Source organism: Piliocolobus tephrosceles, chromosome 17 (assembly GCF_002776525.5).
Source record: "Piliocolobus tephrosceles isolate RC106 chromosome 17, ASM277652v3, whole genome shotgun sequence".
In the NCBI taxonomy this organism is placed as follows: domain Eukaryota; kingdom Metazoa; phylum Chordata; class Mammalia; order Primates; family Cercopithecidae; genus Piliocolobus; species Piliocolobus tephrosceles.
In genome coordinates, this window is record NC_045450.1 from 70,676,058 (window position 1) to 70,690,828 (window position 14,771).

Here is a 14,771-nt window from a genome sequence, read left to right on the forward strand (position 1 = left end):
TGTGTGGCAGTGCAAGGATGTTGGGGTGCAGGGATCCCTCCCTGCCTAGCACACTCTTCACACCCCCATGCCCCAGCACCTACAGAGTCCCACCCCAGAGGCTCATGCCAGATCTGACGGGTGTTTGAGGTCACTGAGAAGACAGGGACAGCTGGAGCAGCAGCCCTCAGATGGCCTCCACCACCTCCTGGGACCCTTTGCCGTGAGGATCCCACAGGCAGCAGCGCCCCCTGCTGGCTCATTGTGGACCCTCCCTCCCACCCCCGACCCCTCACCCCTCACCCCCCGCTCCCCTCACCCCGGCTTCTTCCCAGCTCCTTCCCATCCATCCTCCTCTGGGACACCTAGGACCTCTGATTGCTACTAAGTCCACGCACTGCCTGTTGGGCTGCTGGATAAGCTGCAGAGTATCAGTGGGGTGGATGAATTTAAAACGGTGGCCTCGCAAGAATATGAGCCCACCATTGCACTCCTGGACACATACACCCCAGAATTCTCACCTGGAGTCCACTGGGGACGTGGATGATGGTGTTATGCGTGCTGGGGAGTGTGGGAGCCGTCTGACGCCGCTCAGTGAGGGGTGAGCTGTATGGTGGGCATACCCTGGTTATGCAGCAGCACGGATGAATTTTAAAAACAAAACATCAATTTAAAAAAGTAAAAATGGGCCACAATGAGAGGCCAATACGCTACCAACACCTGTATTTACCAGAAATAAACTGCATGGATCATGTGGGTGGTTACAAAAAACATGGCAGAGTCCACGGCAGACCAAGTAGTTGTGAGTTCCCACAACTACTGGAAGATACTGAGGGTATCTTCCAGTCTGAGGGGCCAGGACTCCAAGATTCCCACGTCCAGCAGACCTTCCCTCCAACACTCTTCATAGGGGCACAAGGGGGGCTCCCCTTCTGTCAAGCCTCCCCCTTTAATTGTTATTGGTAATCTACAAATCGGCAATTTCATGTCATTTAACCATACAGAGTGTGATGTGTTTCTAGAATGGAGAATGCAGCAGTGAATATGAATGATTAGATCCACATGTAAAAACGAGATGATTCCTCCCACTCGATAAGAGAAGCCAGATACGAGAGTCCACACACCATGATACGTTTATCCAGATTTCCAAACCAGTCGAAATGGATCTACATTGTTAGAAGTTAGGAGAGGGGCTGTCTTTGGGGGTCTGGGTACTGACTTCCAGGGGACATGAGGAGGGTTCCTGGGCCGGGCGGGGGGGTGGGCAAAGCCATTCTATTTCTCTATCCAGTGCTGTTACTGGTGCTTAGTGTGTCAAATTCATTGAACCGTGCACTTAGGATTCATGCGTTTTTCTGTACCTGTGTCATTCTTCAATACGACGTTCAGAAATGCATGTTTCTAAAGCAACCACATACAGTGCAAGGATATCTGAGAACAACAGGACACACATTCAGTGTGGGAGGATAGTTGTCCAGGCTGGGGAGGGTCCAGGGAGCTTCCTTCTGCTGCCAGGCATCCTGGGCCCCTCCTCCAGCTCTCTCCTGAGCCCCTGCATTGCTGGAGGCCCAGCCTTGGCTGGCGGGAAAGGAGGAAAGTCCCCTCTAGTTTCTTTTTCTCGACACTGAAGGAGGTGACAGGTATTTGTTCCTGAAACTCATGGCTGAGCTAATTTTACACAGTGAGTGAGGCACTGCAGAGAGAAATGAAACGGTGGCTCGGGGGGTCTGATCTGGGCAGAATGGAAACCCTCACGGGGCAGCTGGGAGTGGTGAGGGAGAGGCTTCAGGGAAGGGGAACCCCCTTACGTACCTATGAAGAGTGTTGGAAGGAAGGTCCGTTGGGCATGGGAGCCTCGGAGTCCTGGAATGTCCACATTCACCCTCGGATGGGGAATTCACAACTACTTGGCCATTCACTGGGCCCTCTGAGCCTCGGTTTCCCCATTTCTAAGGGGATGGGGTGGATAAAATGATGCCTAAAATTCCTGCCGGTGTGCAGGGAGTTGTGCCCATCTTCACCTCGCATCTTCTCTCTTTCTCGCTCATATTTTGTTCCAACTGCAGAAAAGGTTGAACAAGAAAGCATCACACCGTGTTTGGGTTTTCAGGAAAATGAAAACATATACCCATTAAGAGCATGCTCATTGCTTCATGAAAACATCCCACTGTAGGCACCGTGATGGCAAACAGGCTGTCTGGGCTTCGAGGTCGCTGCACACTGAAGGAATGTTTAGTGAGCCCACTGCTGCATCCTTTACATTCCATGACACCATTAAAGAACAAATTCATGGCTGGGCACTGTGGCTCAAGCCTGTAATCCCAGCACTTTGGGAGGCCGAGACGGGCAGATCACAAGGTCAGGAGATCGAGACCATCCTGGCTAACACGGTGAAACCCCGTCTCTACTAAAAAATACAAAAAAACTAGCCGGGCGAGGTGGCGGGAGCCTGTAGTCCCAGTTACTCGGGAGGCTGAGGCAGGAGAATGGTGTAAACCTGGGAGGCGGAGCTTGCAGTGAGCTGAGATCAGGCCACTGCACTCCAGCCTGGGCAACAGAGTGAGACTCCGTCTCAAAAAAAAAAAAACAAAACAAAAACAAAAACCAAAAAAAACCATTTTTACTGTAGCTGTTTTGTGACTTTATAATCATCCAAAATGCTTTAAAAGCTCTTAAAACAACTGTGGCATATAAAAGATTTACAACGTCTGTAAGCAAACTGAACAGTCGCATTTAGCCACAGCAGAGGGATTCTTCTTTTTCTTGGTGGCATAACCGATGTGAAAGATGAAAAGGAAAGGCAGTGAATCTCTCTGAAACTCTTCCTTTAGCTGTTAGTCTTGCTGGCTCATACTGTACTATCAGAAGCCACCCACCACGCTTGAAGGAGAAGGTAGTATTTCTGATCTTGTTTTTCCGAGGGAAGGAGTGGGGAGGCTCATGTGCTATTTTCCCAGAGACAATGTTTAAACTAAACACACTTGGGTTAACCAGAGCCCATGTGATGTCCTGTGTGAAGAGAACAATCTCTAGCCCCTCAAAATGCTGAGGAGGCCTGAGCAGTGCCAAAGTAGTGACTGATGTTATAGATCACGGAGCCTTGGCTGAATACGGGAGGGGGTGAAGCTTGAAGGGTGGATGGGAGAGAAGTAAAGGGCCCGGCGGACTGGTGACCTCTGAGAGGCTGGAGAACTGATATTGTGCCCATGTTCGAGCCTAGGTACAAGAAGAAGAAATTGGGTTCTGAAGTCTGAGGATGTCTGAGTGAGGTATTCTGGAGATAGAGAAAAGACTTGTGGGTTATCGAAACAGAATGGAGACAAAGGTCAGTAAGATGAAGAAATTAAGACAGGGAACACAAAATTCAGCTCTGAGCTTCCTAGCAGCCACAGCAAAAAGGAACACGAGGAGCTCCAATCTAAGAAAAATAAAATAATAGGTCATCTGATAGGTCTGGGGTTCACCTTAGACGACAGATGGAATCGGGAGGAGGGAGAGAGCTTGTGAGTGAGTATCTGAGTATTCACTGAGTGGAGAGAAACCATCTAGAAGGCCAGTTCCTGTATAACCCTGCAGCTCATGTGTGAGAAACAGAAAAGCTGTTTGTTGCTATCACTGCAGACCTAGTAGACCATGGCAGGCATAGTGCAGGCTCCAGAAACCCTGAGTGGTTATTGGCTGTCTTCACTGCACCACAGCGATGTGGCGGCTGGGAGACAGACCTTGCCATGCAGGTGCGGGTGACGGAACTGTGGGATTAGAGGCTGACACCAATGGAGCAAGCCCAACTGGACCCCCTGCCCCAACTCAAGCCAGTCCAGGCTGGGGAAGTGGAGGAACCCTGCTGGCTAACGTGCCGGACCCAAGGGTGATGAGTAGCCAGGCCGGCGCACGGGGAGCTGCATGGTGATCGTCATGAGCACCATTTGTTGAGGACCTGCAGCACGCTGAGTACTCCATTGTGTCACCTCTTCAGTCCTCACACTGATGAAGCACTATTCTTATCTTTAGTCTCCAGCGGAGGAAACTGAGGCCTGAGAGGCCGAGTATGTGACCTGAGTTCACGTGGCTAGGAGGTGGCTGAGCTGGGATTGGAACACATGTCTGTCTGATTCCAGAGTCTGTTTTTTTGTTTTTTTCCTGGCCCCTTCTAAGGTTTGAACAGGCTGAGTGAGATGTCCCGAGTTGGGCAGTCCCTGGCTGGGAACAGAGCTGCCCGTGTCTGGGGTCTTGGGGAGGCTCTGTGCTGGCTGTGAGGCAGCTGGCTGGCTCACGCCTGTGCTCAGAACCTCTGGGGCTTTCCTACAGACCCGCTCCATCGCCTTCTGAGTTCACATCAGGGAGAGAGTGACTTAACAATGAACCTTCCCCAGGAGGCTGCAGGGTTTTAGAAAGGATCCTAAGGAGGGAGCTGCTAGCAGGTGGCTTTTGGCCTCAGACGTTTAAGAAACCCCCATGGCAGAGGGAGGACTGGAAGGAGGGAATGTTGATTTCACAGAATTCATGGTTCCTGCTCAAGACATCCTGGGCTAATCAAGCACCAGAGACCTAAGGGGTCCTCTTTTCCTTTCTGGGCTATTCTACATATTAAATGGTCCTTTGCATTTATCCTGACAAATCCCATTGGGGTGTGTCTGTCCTGCTATTGTGTTTGATGTCACAGTCTTGAATTTGCTTTAGTGTTGGAACAAGGCATATCCACCACCATGGCTCTCCTGACGTGGGGCTGGAGCATTCTTAACTGGGGGTGCCATCTAGGGCACTGTGGGGGTATCTAGCAGCATCCCTGGCCTCCACCCATTAGATGCCAGTCATACCCCCACCCCAGTTAGCATGACAATAAAAAATGTCTCCAGACATGGTCAATATCCCCTGGGATTTAAAATTCACGCCCCCAACACCTTGTTGAGCTTTTCCACCTGCTCTAGATTTTCTGGGCTTAATGGTACAGAGGGATTTGGGTCTCCACTACCAATGGCATGTCCTTGGGCAGATCTCTGAATTTTTCTGAGCCTCAATTTTCTTAACTGCAAAATGTTATCCCCCAAAATAATAGCAACAGAAGTAGTGACAGTCATGGAGCCATGGGCTTTTGAACACCTGCTAGTGCCAGGCAGCATGACAGGGACATGCAGCATCTCATGGAAACTTGGGGTCTTTGGCTACAAAGCCAGAGGTCTGTCCACTCTTCCAAGCTGGTGCCTTTCTGTGATGAGTAGGCATGAACCTTAGGAAGCGTCATACAAAGGACATCACACGAGTGATAGTACGACCCTTTGGTTAAATCGCTGAAATGCGAGGCATGTGCACTTTGCCATTTTGGTCAGTACGGACCAATCACTTAAAATGCTTGGCTCCTGGCAGTCATCAAGGAATGAGAAAAGAAATGGCCGGCCCTATCAGTGACCATAACCCTCATGTGCATGGGGCAGTCCTCGTTTCTGTCTGATGTTTTGCTGTAATTACTAATTTCACACTCAGAAATGCCTTGGTCTGGATGCAAAATTAAACAGTCATGCTGCCTATGTGCACTTACTTCCTCCCTTCTGTCCTTCTGTCCTTCCTCCCTTCTGTCTTTTTGTCCTTCTGTCCTCCCTTCCTTTGGCCAATCTACTCTCAAATGTGTCACTCATATGAAAGTCCCAGAGCGATGTCTCCCAGAGTTAGGTCTGAGGAATAAATGAGTCCCTGTTCAGTGGTGATGCCTCATTTTTATTAGCTGAGAGCTTGTCATGTTCCCTTTTTGCTCTGTCAGGAAGCTCAGAAATAAGGTTTGTGTGTAGATGTGGTAGCTCTCCTTAGCCCAAGGTTCCTGGATCTTCACTTTCTCATCAACAGCTGGATGGTGGCTCATTTCTTATTTTTATTTTATTGAGACAGAGTCTCACTCTGTCGCCCAGGCTGGAGTGCAGTGGTGTGGTCTCGGCTCACTGCAACCTCTGCCTCCTAGGTTCAAGCGATTCTCCCTCCTCAGCTTCCCAAGTAGCTGGGATTACAGGTGCACCACCACACCCCGGTAATTTTTGTATTCTTAGTAGAGATGAAGTTTCACTGTGTTTGTTGGTCAGGCCGGTCTCGAACTCCTGACCTCAGGTGATCCACCCACCTCGGCCTCCCAAAGTGCTAGGATTACACAGGCGTGAGCCACTGCATCCGGCCGCATTTCTTGAATGGTTCTGGGCCTTTGATGATTGCTTTCAGGCGTTGAACCATTTACCTATAGCCGCTCTTTCACAAGAAGCTGGCTTCAAGGCCTCCCTGCAGGAGGGCAGCTCATAAAAGAAAGACAAATGCACTTTCAGAATGTGGTCGGGGAGACTTGGTTACTCCTTAAAGCTTGAGGACACACACACGGGAGTCACTGTTTGGAGCAGGTTCTGTGACGGGCAGCGCCGATGGGTGAAGAACAAGGTTCTGGCACCAGGCGTTGCATGAAAATGTGAAGCGCATTGTCTGCTTTCCTCCAATAGGAAAGCACCAGCTCCTGTGTGACGGGGGCTGTTATTATCCCCGTTTTACAGAGGAGGAAAGTAAGGGCTAGCTTGGGAGGCGCAACCCCTGCTTCCCACACAGTGAGCAAATGAAAGAACCACGCTTCGCCCCAGCACTGCTGGTTTCAAAGGCCACGTTCCTAACATCTGCTGCCCACTGTCTCAACATGGCCCTGTGGGATTGTAGTAACAGCCTGTGCTGACTGCCTGCTTCCGCTGTGCCAGCTCCTGGGCCAAGGACTGAAATGAACTCCCATGTGATCCTCACGACCAGTCAGAGTTGAAATAACAAGGAGTTAGGTGGGCACAGTGGCTCACGCCTGTAATCCCAGCACTTTGGGAGGCCAAGGGTGGCGGATCACCTGAGGTCAGGAGTTTGAGACCAGCCTGACCAACATGGAGAAACCCCGTTTCTACTAAAAATACAAAAAAAATTAGCCAGGCGTGGTGGCACATGCCTGTAATCCCAGCTACTCAGGAGGCTGAGGTAGGAGAATCGCTTGAACCCGGGAGGCAGAGGTTGCGGTGAGCCGAGATGGCGCCATTGCACTCCAGCCTGGGCAACAAGAGCAAAACTCCATCTCAAAAAAAAAGAAAGAAAAGAAATAGCGATGACTGTCTGTTGACATGTGAAGACATTGAACGTGGAGAAACACACTTGTCCGAGGTCCTGTGCTTAACAAGTGGCAGAGCCAGGTCCGGGACTGGACTCAGAGAGGCCACGGCCTGTGCTCCACGTCACACAGGAGGCAGAGGCAGGGCTGATTTACAGCCAGGTCTGTCTGGGTCCAGCAGCCTAATTTCAAGGATGCCCAACCTGCAACAAACTCTCCAGGGAATGGTCAGGGCACATTTCTGACCTTTTGAATTGAGGTCACAGAATGAAAATGCCATTGTTTGTCACAAAATGTCCCTCGTCATTGCTGCAGAGGCTGCAAATGCCTGGGGCATCGAAGATGTAAATCAGAGAGGGTGCTTTCTTACACTCTGCGGTTCTGTGCAAGAGGCCTTCAGCAGGGGCTGGACGTTCCTCCCAAGAAGGGAGCGTGGTGCTCTGTGGATCCTGTCAGGTGAGAAACCGAGACCCAGCAGGTGTGTGTGCGCACAGCGGAACCAGGTACAGGCGGAGATCCAGGTGCCAGCTGCTGAGAGGGGTATCGCTTCTCATTCATGGATAGACACATCCTGAGGCCTGTCCCATCCCCTGTACTCAGACAGGCTCCCACATCTTCCAGGGTCTGACGCTGGACTTACCTGGAGTCCTGGAACATGGCGATTCCATCTCCGCTGGACCTGAGTCAGAAGCTTGCTCTAGAGGAAGCAGAAAGTACATCTGGTTTTGGTTGGAGACGTTGCATACATTCTAATAAAGCCAAGAGTCAAACTGAAATACTGGCCCAGGCTGGGAGGATATTCTGCCGGATATTCTGCTGTCCCAGTTTTGCTTGGGGCTATTTGTTTTGAGAAGACTAGAGAGTCAGTTCCAGTTTGTCTTGGGGGACTAAGTTTTTGTCATGTTGTTTCTACTTGTGGCTTATTGAGAACACATGTGGGTACAGCCACGTTTGGGTTTTATTCTGTGCAGGATTTCACAAATGGAAGCTATGGGTTCCTGGTCTATTTATTTCACTCCATAGGCATTTAAGAGGACCCGCTGGGTGCTGGATGAGTGTCTGGGTACAGAGATAGAAAAAGACAATGTGAGACCACAGTCCAGCCAGTGAGTCTGGAGCAGAAAGTCTGTGGTAGGGGCCAGACAGGTGGAGCCAGTTGGTACCAGACCCTAGCACCAGGCTGGGCGTTGGAGCATCGGTCTCAGGCACTGAGGTTTGGAGATGCTGAGTGCGTTCTGGGGGTCAGCCTGTGGCACCCAGCCCCGGCAGTGGCTCATGTCGGGGTCCCGGTGGAACGAGCACCACCCCACTGTCACTTCTTCAGAGGCGAAAGAGGAAGAGCCAGGATTTGGAATGAAAAATGAAAATCCTTGCCCTGCGAAATGGAAACAATAGCAGCTGTTTTCAATTTCCTGCCCAGTAGGTGACATGCCCGCTCCCTCGGTCTCATAAACACCTTTCTTTAGAATTTGGAAACACAGAGCGTGGGGGAAAGGCCAGCGTGGGGTGCGAGCACGTGGCTCTGGAGTCAGGTGTCACAGCGGCGGTACCATCAGAATGCTCAGGTCCGAACACCCGCTGTCCCTGTGAGAACAACTCCCAGAGAAGCTGTTCTTTCTGCTTTTTCTCTCTCTTGCAATTCATAGTGAGTTCCTCTATGGGGCTGTAAGTTTCTGGAAGGTGGTTTCTGGAATGTTCGGCTCCCTAAGCCCACATGAGGCCCAAGACTAACCACGTAAGTAAGGACAGCAGCTGCCGCTTGGGAATGCCACTACATGCCTGTCAGTGCATCCTCGAGTTAGCGCTATGATAACCAGCAGAGTAGGGGTGGCTTTCTCCATTTTACCTGTGGGGAAACTGAGGCACTGAGCAGTGGCATCATTTGCCAAGGTTGTAAAATCAGGAGTGGCAAATCCTGGAAACAGAAGGAGTTTGTGATAGCTCCACACCATTGTGACAATGTTAATAACTGCTGAATTGTGACTTTAAAATGGCAAATGGTATGGCAGATAGATTATATCTTGATTTGAAAATGCCATAAAAGGGTACTGGTGTCCCCCAGAGTGGCTCTCCTGCCCAAGAGAACAGAGATACTGTCTTTTTCCACTGCCGTGAATGTCTAGCAGATGATGTGTTCAGTAAATGTCGGAAGGAAGAGAGACAAAAAGTAAGAGAGGAAGGAAGGAGGGATGGAGGGAAGGAGGAAGGAAGGAGAGAGGATGGAGGTAGGAGAGGGAGGGAGGGTGGGGGAAGAAAGGAGGGATGGAAGGAGGGAGGGAGGAAGGAAACCGATGGGAGTGGGTTCAAGTCCCAGCTCAGCCACGAAATCTCCGGGTGGCCCTGAAGGCATGGCTTCTCTTTGGGCCCCAGTGTCGTCACTTCTGAAGTCCTTTCCAATCTCTGCTCTGCCTCTATGGTATTTGGGCAGGTGACTCTACCACTGCCTCCTGCCCTGGAAGGGCACCATGGCCCCAGGAATAAGTGTGGGCGTTGGCTTCCTCCCACCTGGAGCTGCCTGCCAGGGGGCCTGCTTCCTCTGCTGGAGATCTCTGAGCGGCTAGGCTCCTGCGTCCCCCAGGGCCTGCAGTCTCTGGCCTCCTGCAGTTACCGCGGAAGGGCCTGGCACCCTGCCCAGGGCAGAGCTGGGTTTGGAGATGTGATGTGTCTCTGGGGGAAGCTGGCTGAGCCCCACCAGTCTTATTTCAAGTCAGGAACCACCACGGGTCTCCCACGTGAAGCCACAACATCCACCGAGCCTCCACTTCCAAGACCTCACCCTGCTGTTGCCGGGCGGGTCAACACTGGGATGCAGACGCCATTTTATGGCAAAGCTGTCTGTGAAACCAAATGACATTGTCCTCAAAGGAACCAAACATGCCTCCCTTTTAGGCAGATGACAACCAGAAAATCACTAGCAGGCCTAGGATGTGAGGGAGGAGGAGAAGCCAGTGTCGTCCTTGACCGGAGCGTTGAGAAGCAGTGGTGTAGTAGATGGGCTACTCCTATGCGAGATTTGAGATGCAGTGGTGTGGTAGACGGGGCTGCTCCTACAGGCCTGAGGGGGCCACTCCCTGCACCTCTTCCCAACTCCGCATTCAGGGAAGGCATGGTGGTGGCATGAAATCTGCCAAGCTGTGAGTATTTACACCATGGGAATTGGCATGCACCATAAACCCCAGCTTGCTTTTTCAGAGTTGACTGTGACTCAGTGAACACCAGACATGTGGTTTATCCTTGTGCCTCATTCTGTCCTTCCAATCATCCTATTAGGCTGGCTCTGTTGTTATAGATGAGGAAACCCATGCTCGGAGAGGTCACAGAGCTTTCCAGAGGACCCACAGCTTGGATAGGACATGGCCAGGGCTGGATTTGAACCCAAACCTGGAGTGCATTACCACCCTATTCTATGCAGTCTCCAGGTCCTCATTTGCAAAATGCAACATGAGCTGACCTCACAGGGATGTTGGGAGAATCTGGATGATGTTTTCGGAGAACAGGGAGCCCAGCCAGGGGTCCTTCCAGGAGGTTTATTCTTTCTTCTCTACGGCCCTTACCTTCTAAACATTTAGTCAAATATGTGTTCTCACTTCAAAGCAAAGAGCCTGTGATAAGCAGCGATGGCAGGAAACTAAAGAAAAATCTGTCTCCCCTTTGGCCGATGAGAGATGCTTTGCTTCTTCAGGGCCTTGCCCCGGCCCCGCACATCTGCTTCCCTCCTCCCTCTGCCAGCCCTGGCTGATAGAAGATTCTGCAGTGATGGAAATGCTCCAGATCTGTGCTGTCCAATATGCAGCCACCCGTACACGGGGCTCTTGGATGCAGGAAAGGTGGCTGGCGTGAGTGAGGAACTGGATTGTAAGTGTAATTTAATTTTAATTAATTAAAATTCAGTTATCATGGCCACACATGACTAGTTGCCACTGTCTTAGACAGAGCAACTTCAGAGTCCCACCCCCTCCACCTTCCGGCTCAGTGCCTCGCTCTGTTTCTCCTGTCCGGCCTGGGAGTCGCCCTCCATCCTCTCCACGTCAGCCTTAGTGTTTCAGGCCCTTCTGCAGGTAGCTTTGTCTCCGGAGCCCTCAGGGGCAGGGGCAGGGGCAGCCTGGGATGAGGGCAGGCTTTAATGAGCTCTGTCGCTGAGAAGGAGTCCCTTTCCTGAGTGGCCTTTGGGATTGGGGAGCCTGAGAGCAATGGGTGTCAGGGCCATACCCCAGCCTTATGAGCTGGGACCTGCAGGGTGAGCCCAGGCCCCTGAGCTTTTAAAAGCTCCCAGGTGTTCCTAGTGCAGTGTTCCAGGCTGCAGACTTTAGCACATTCTTATTTTCTTGGGCCACCCCTCCTCCCAACTTTCCCTCATCCTGGGTCTGAAGCTTCCTCCTCTTTCTCCTCTAAAGAACTCTGTCTTCATCTCTTTCTTTCTTTATCTCTGCCAGGGAGCTCCTTGGCCTGGCCCAGCTCCTCTGATGGGCTCTTTCCAGCTTGATGGCTCCTTTGAGTATCTGCCGTTCCTACCTCTTGTGGGACATTTCCACCTGCAGGAAATGCCAACCACACAGATTAAAAAATCCCCAGACTGAAGTCCTCATTTCCCCACCAATTTCCTCCTCCTATCTTCTTGCTTGTGTTAGCAGGGCACTGAGGCTCCCATCTTTAAAGTCATTGCCAACTTCTCCTTCTTTCTCAACTTGATTGGGTGTTAAAAATTCCTAAGTCATTTCCATTCTATTTCTTGCTTTGAATCTTTTCTTTCACTTTCAGCATCTCTGTTCAGACCCTTGTCTCTTCCCTGGATCTATCTTCTGTAAACTCCAAAGCAGCCCTCACAAGTCCCCATGACCTCCAAAACAAAGCTTTGAAAACGATGGGGCCCTCTGCTCAAGCCCTCGTTGCTGTCAGGATGAGGTTTGAGTTCTTAGCAGTGCTGTCAGGATGAGGTTTGAGTCATTAGCAGTGCCTGCTATTACCTTGCCATACTTCTGTCTTTTCCCAGGACTGACTTCATGCTTCAGCCCTGAGTGAGTATCTCATGGGCCACCTGTGCCTGATTGGAGCTTGTGCATCTGCAACGTTCTGTGGTGAAGCAGTCTGATGTTGATGGGGATCTTGAGGCTGTCCCTGGGATCACTGTGAAAGTGTGCTGCAATTGATTAGCAATGTCTGCTGTGGGCGAGGGTGGGGACAGTGTGGCACAGGTACCACGTATTTACCAACATGTTTTCCAACGGATGGGGCTTTTGTCTATAGCCTGCCCCAAATCACTTTACACTTTCTGATACCTGGGCTTTTCCTCCATTCCTATCCGTTTCTCAGTATGTTTGAATTCTAGCAACTCTCTAAGGGCCTGCCTGAGTACTACCTTCTTTGTGAAGCATTCCTTACATGCAGCTCATGTTGAAGACAGAAAAATGTATATAGGTAATTCAGCCAGAGAGCAAGGGGCAGCCCCTGGTGCAGTGTTAAGTCAGATGTTCCCAAGCACAGGCATGGCCAGCCGCATCCACATCATGGGTCAGAGTCCTGGGCCCCAGCTTGAACTCTCCTGTAATGGGGTCAGAGATTGGCATTTTTAACAAGCTCCCAGGTGATTCTTAGGCACTGCTTGGTGAGAGAACCCCTGTTAGAATGCCTAAGAGTAAAATTCTGCCACCCTGTCCCACAGCTGAGACCTCAGCTGCTGCTTCTCAAACCATTACATTTAATGGCAAAAACTACAGTCGCTTTTTCCCCAACCTGCAAAGGGAAGGACCAGTTATTAAAAGTTAATTGATCTAATGCGAACCAAAATTGCAATTAAAATGTTAGTGGGCATTTCCCTGTTTTTGTCACGATATAGATGGATACTGAATTTCTTATCTTTGAATCATTTATTGCTCAGAACTCAAGTAAGCATGCCAGCACTTCCTATGTTCATGCTGGGGGGAAATGTTTTACTTTTTACTGGAGGAGACAAGATTTTCATGCTATTGTTTTACACACATGACAACAATATATCTTGTCTTGTGTAAAGGCAAGTTCATATTTGTAGATAATTTATCTTTTCTTCCTCCACTAAACATACGAAGTAATCACTTACCTGGAAGGTGAGTATTTATTTTGTTTTTAAGGAGAGCCACTTTCTAACTGAAGGTGATCGATACAGGGAAAAGTTTGTACTACTATATATACCTCATATATTTGAGTTTATAAAATTTTTAAAATGGGCTGGGTGTGTTGGCTCATGCCTATAATCCCAGCACTTTGGAAGGTCAAGGTGGGTGGATCACCTAAGGTCAGGAGTTCGAGACCAGCCTGGCTAACATGATGAAACCTTGTGTCTACTAAAAATACAACAAATGAGCTGGGCATAGTGGCAGGTGCCTGTAATCCCAGCTACTTGGGAGGCTGAGACAGAAGAATTGCTTGAAACTGGGAGGTGGAGGTTGCAGTGAGCCGAGATTGTGCCATTGTACTCCAGCCTGGACAGCAAGAGTGAAACTTTGTCTCAAAAAAGAAATTTTTTTTAAAAAATGATGGTTGATATCTCTAATTAATATATTTGGAACTGATTCATAAGAAAAACTATGCATACTGTCCTGAAAATGAAAAAATGTTTGAATCCATTGCATGCTGCTACTTTTACAAAATAACGTAAAAATGAATTACTGGAAAAATAAAATAAAGATATAAAAATATAAGCCCAACTTTAGACCTAAAAGTACTCTGTTGAATTGCTGTAAACATTTCTAAACTCTTTCTCTCAATTTCTTCACTCCTTGTGAACCAGCACCTAAGTTTGTGGATCGCATTTGAGCCACACTTAGAACAGCACAGGTCCAAGGGTCATCCCAACCATCCCAGCTGGCTCTCATGGTCATCTTGCAAAATGAATCCTTTGCAATAAATAATTCAGCATGACACATGTTCCTCTTGTATGACAGTCAAAAAAATCCTTGCATTTTTCCTGCGTGTTTTCTCAGTAAGAGTGTAGGCAGGTGAGTAAGAAGGTAAATAAAGGCCAGGTGCAGTGGCTCACTCCTGTAACCCCAGCACTTTGGGAAGCTGAGGCAGGAGGATTGCTTGAGTCCAGGAGTTTGAGACCAACCTGGGCAACATATGAGACCCTGTCTCTATAAAAAATAAACAAAACTAGCCCGGTGCGGTGGTGTGCACCTGTAGTCCCGGCTACTTGGGAGGCTGAAGTGGGAGGATCCCTTGAGCCTGGGAGGTCGAGGCTGCAATAAGCTGGGATTGTGCCAGTGCACTCCAGTCTGGGCAACCTTCAGAGTGAGGCCCTGTCTACCCACAGGTTGTTTTCTTATTCATAGTCACTTTTTCCGCTTCCCCTTGTCTGTGATTATGTTCATTCCCTTTAACAACAAATCACTTAGCAGATCAAGTAGCTACAACCCCAAAGTAGAGAGGAATGGCTTCGTGGAGTTCTCCCTGACTTTAGAAAGCCTTCCCCTCACTGGCTCTGCCTCTGCAGAGCGGCTGCCTGCCTCTCGGCCTACACATCTTGGCAACTGTGCATGGCGTTGTGCTGCGTACTCCTGACTGACTGACTGACCCTTGGAGATACAAATGCAAGCAAAGGCGTAAGTGCATTTTTAGGAATGTATTTATCAGAATCCAATTCTACAGTAGGGAAAGAGTTTTGACAGTGCAGCTTGAGCCTATGAGATTTTACCTGTCTAAACAAATTTGTAAA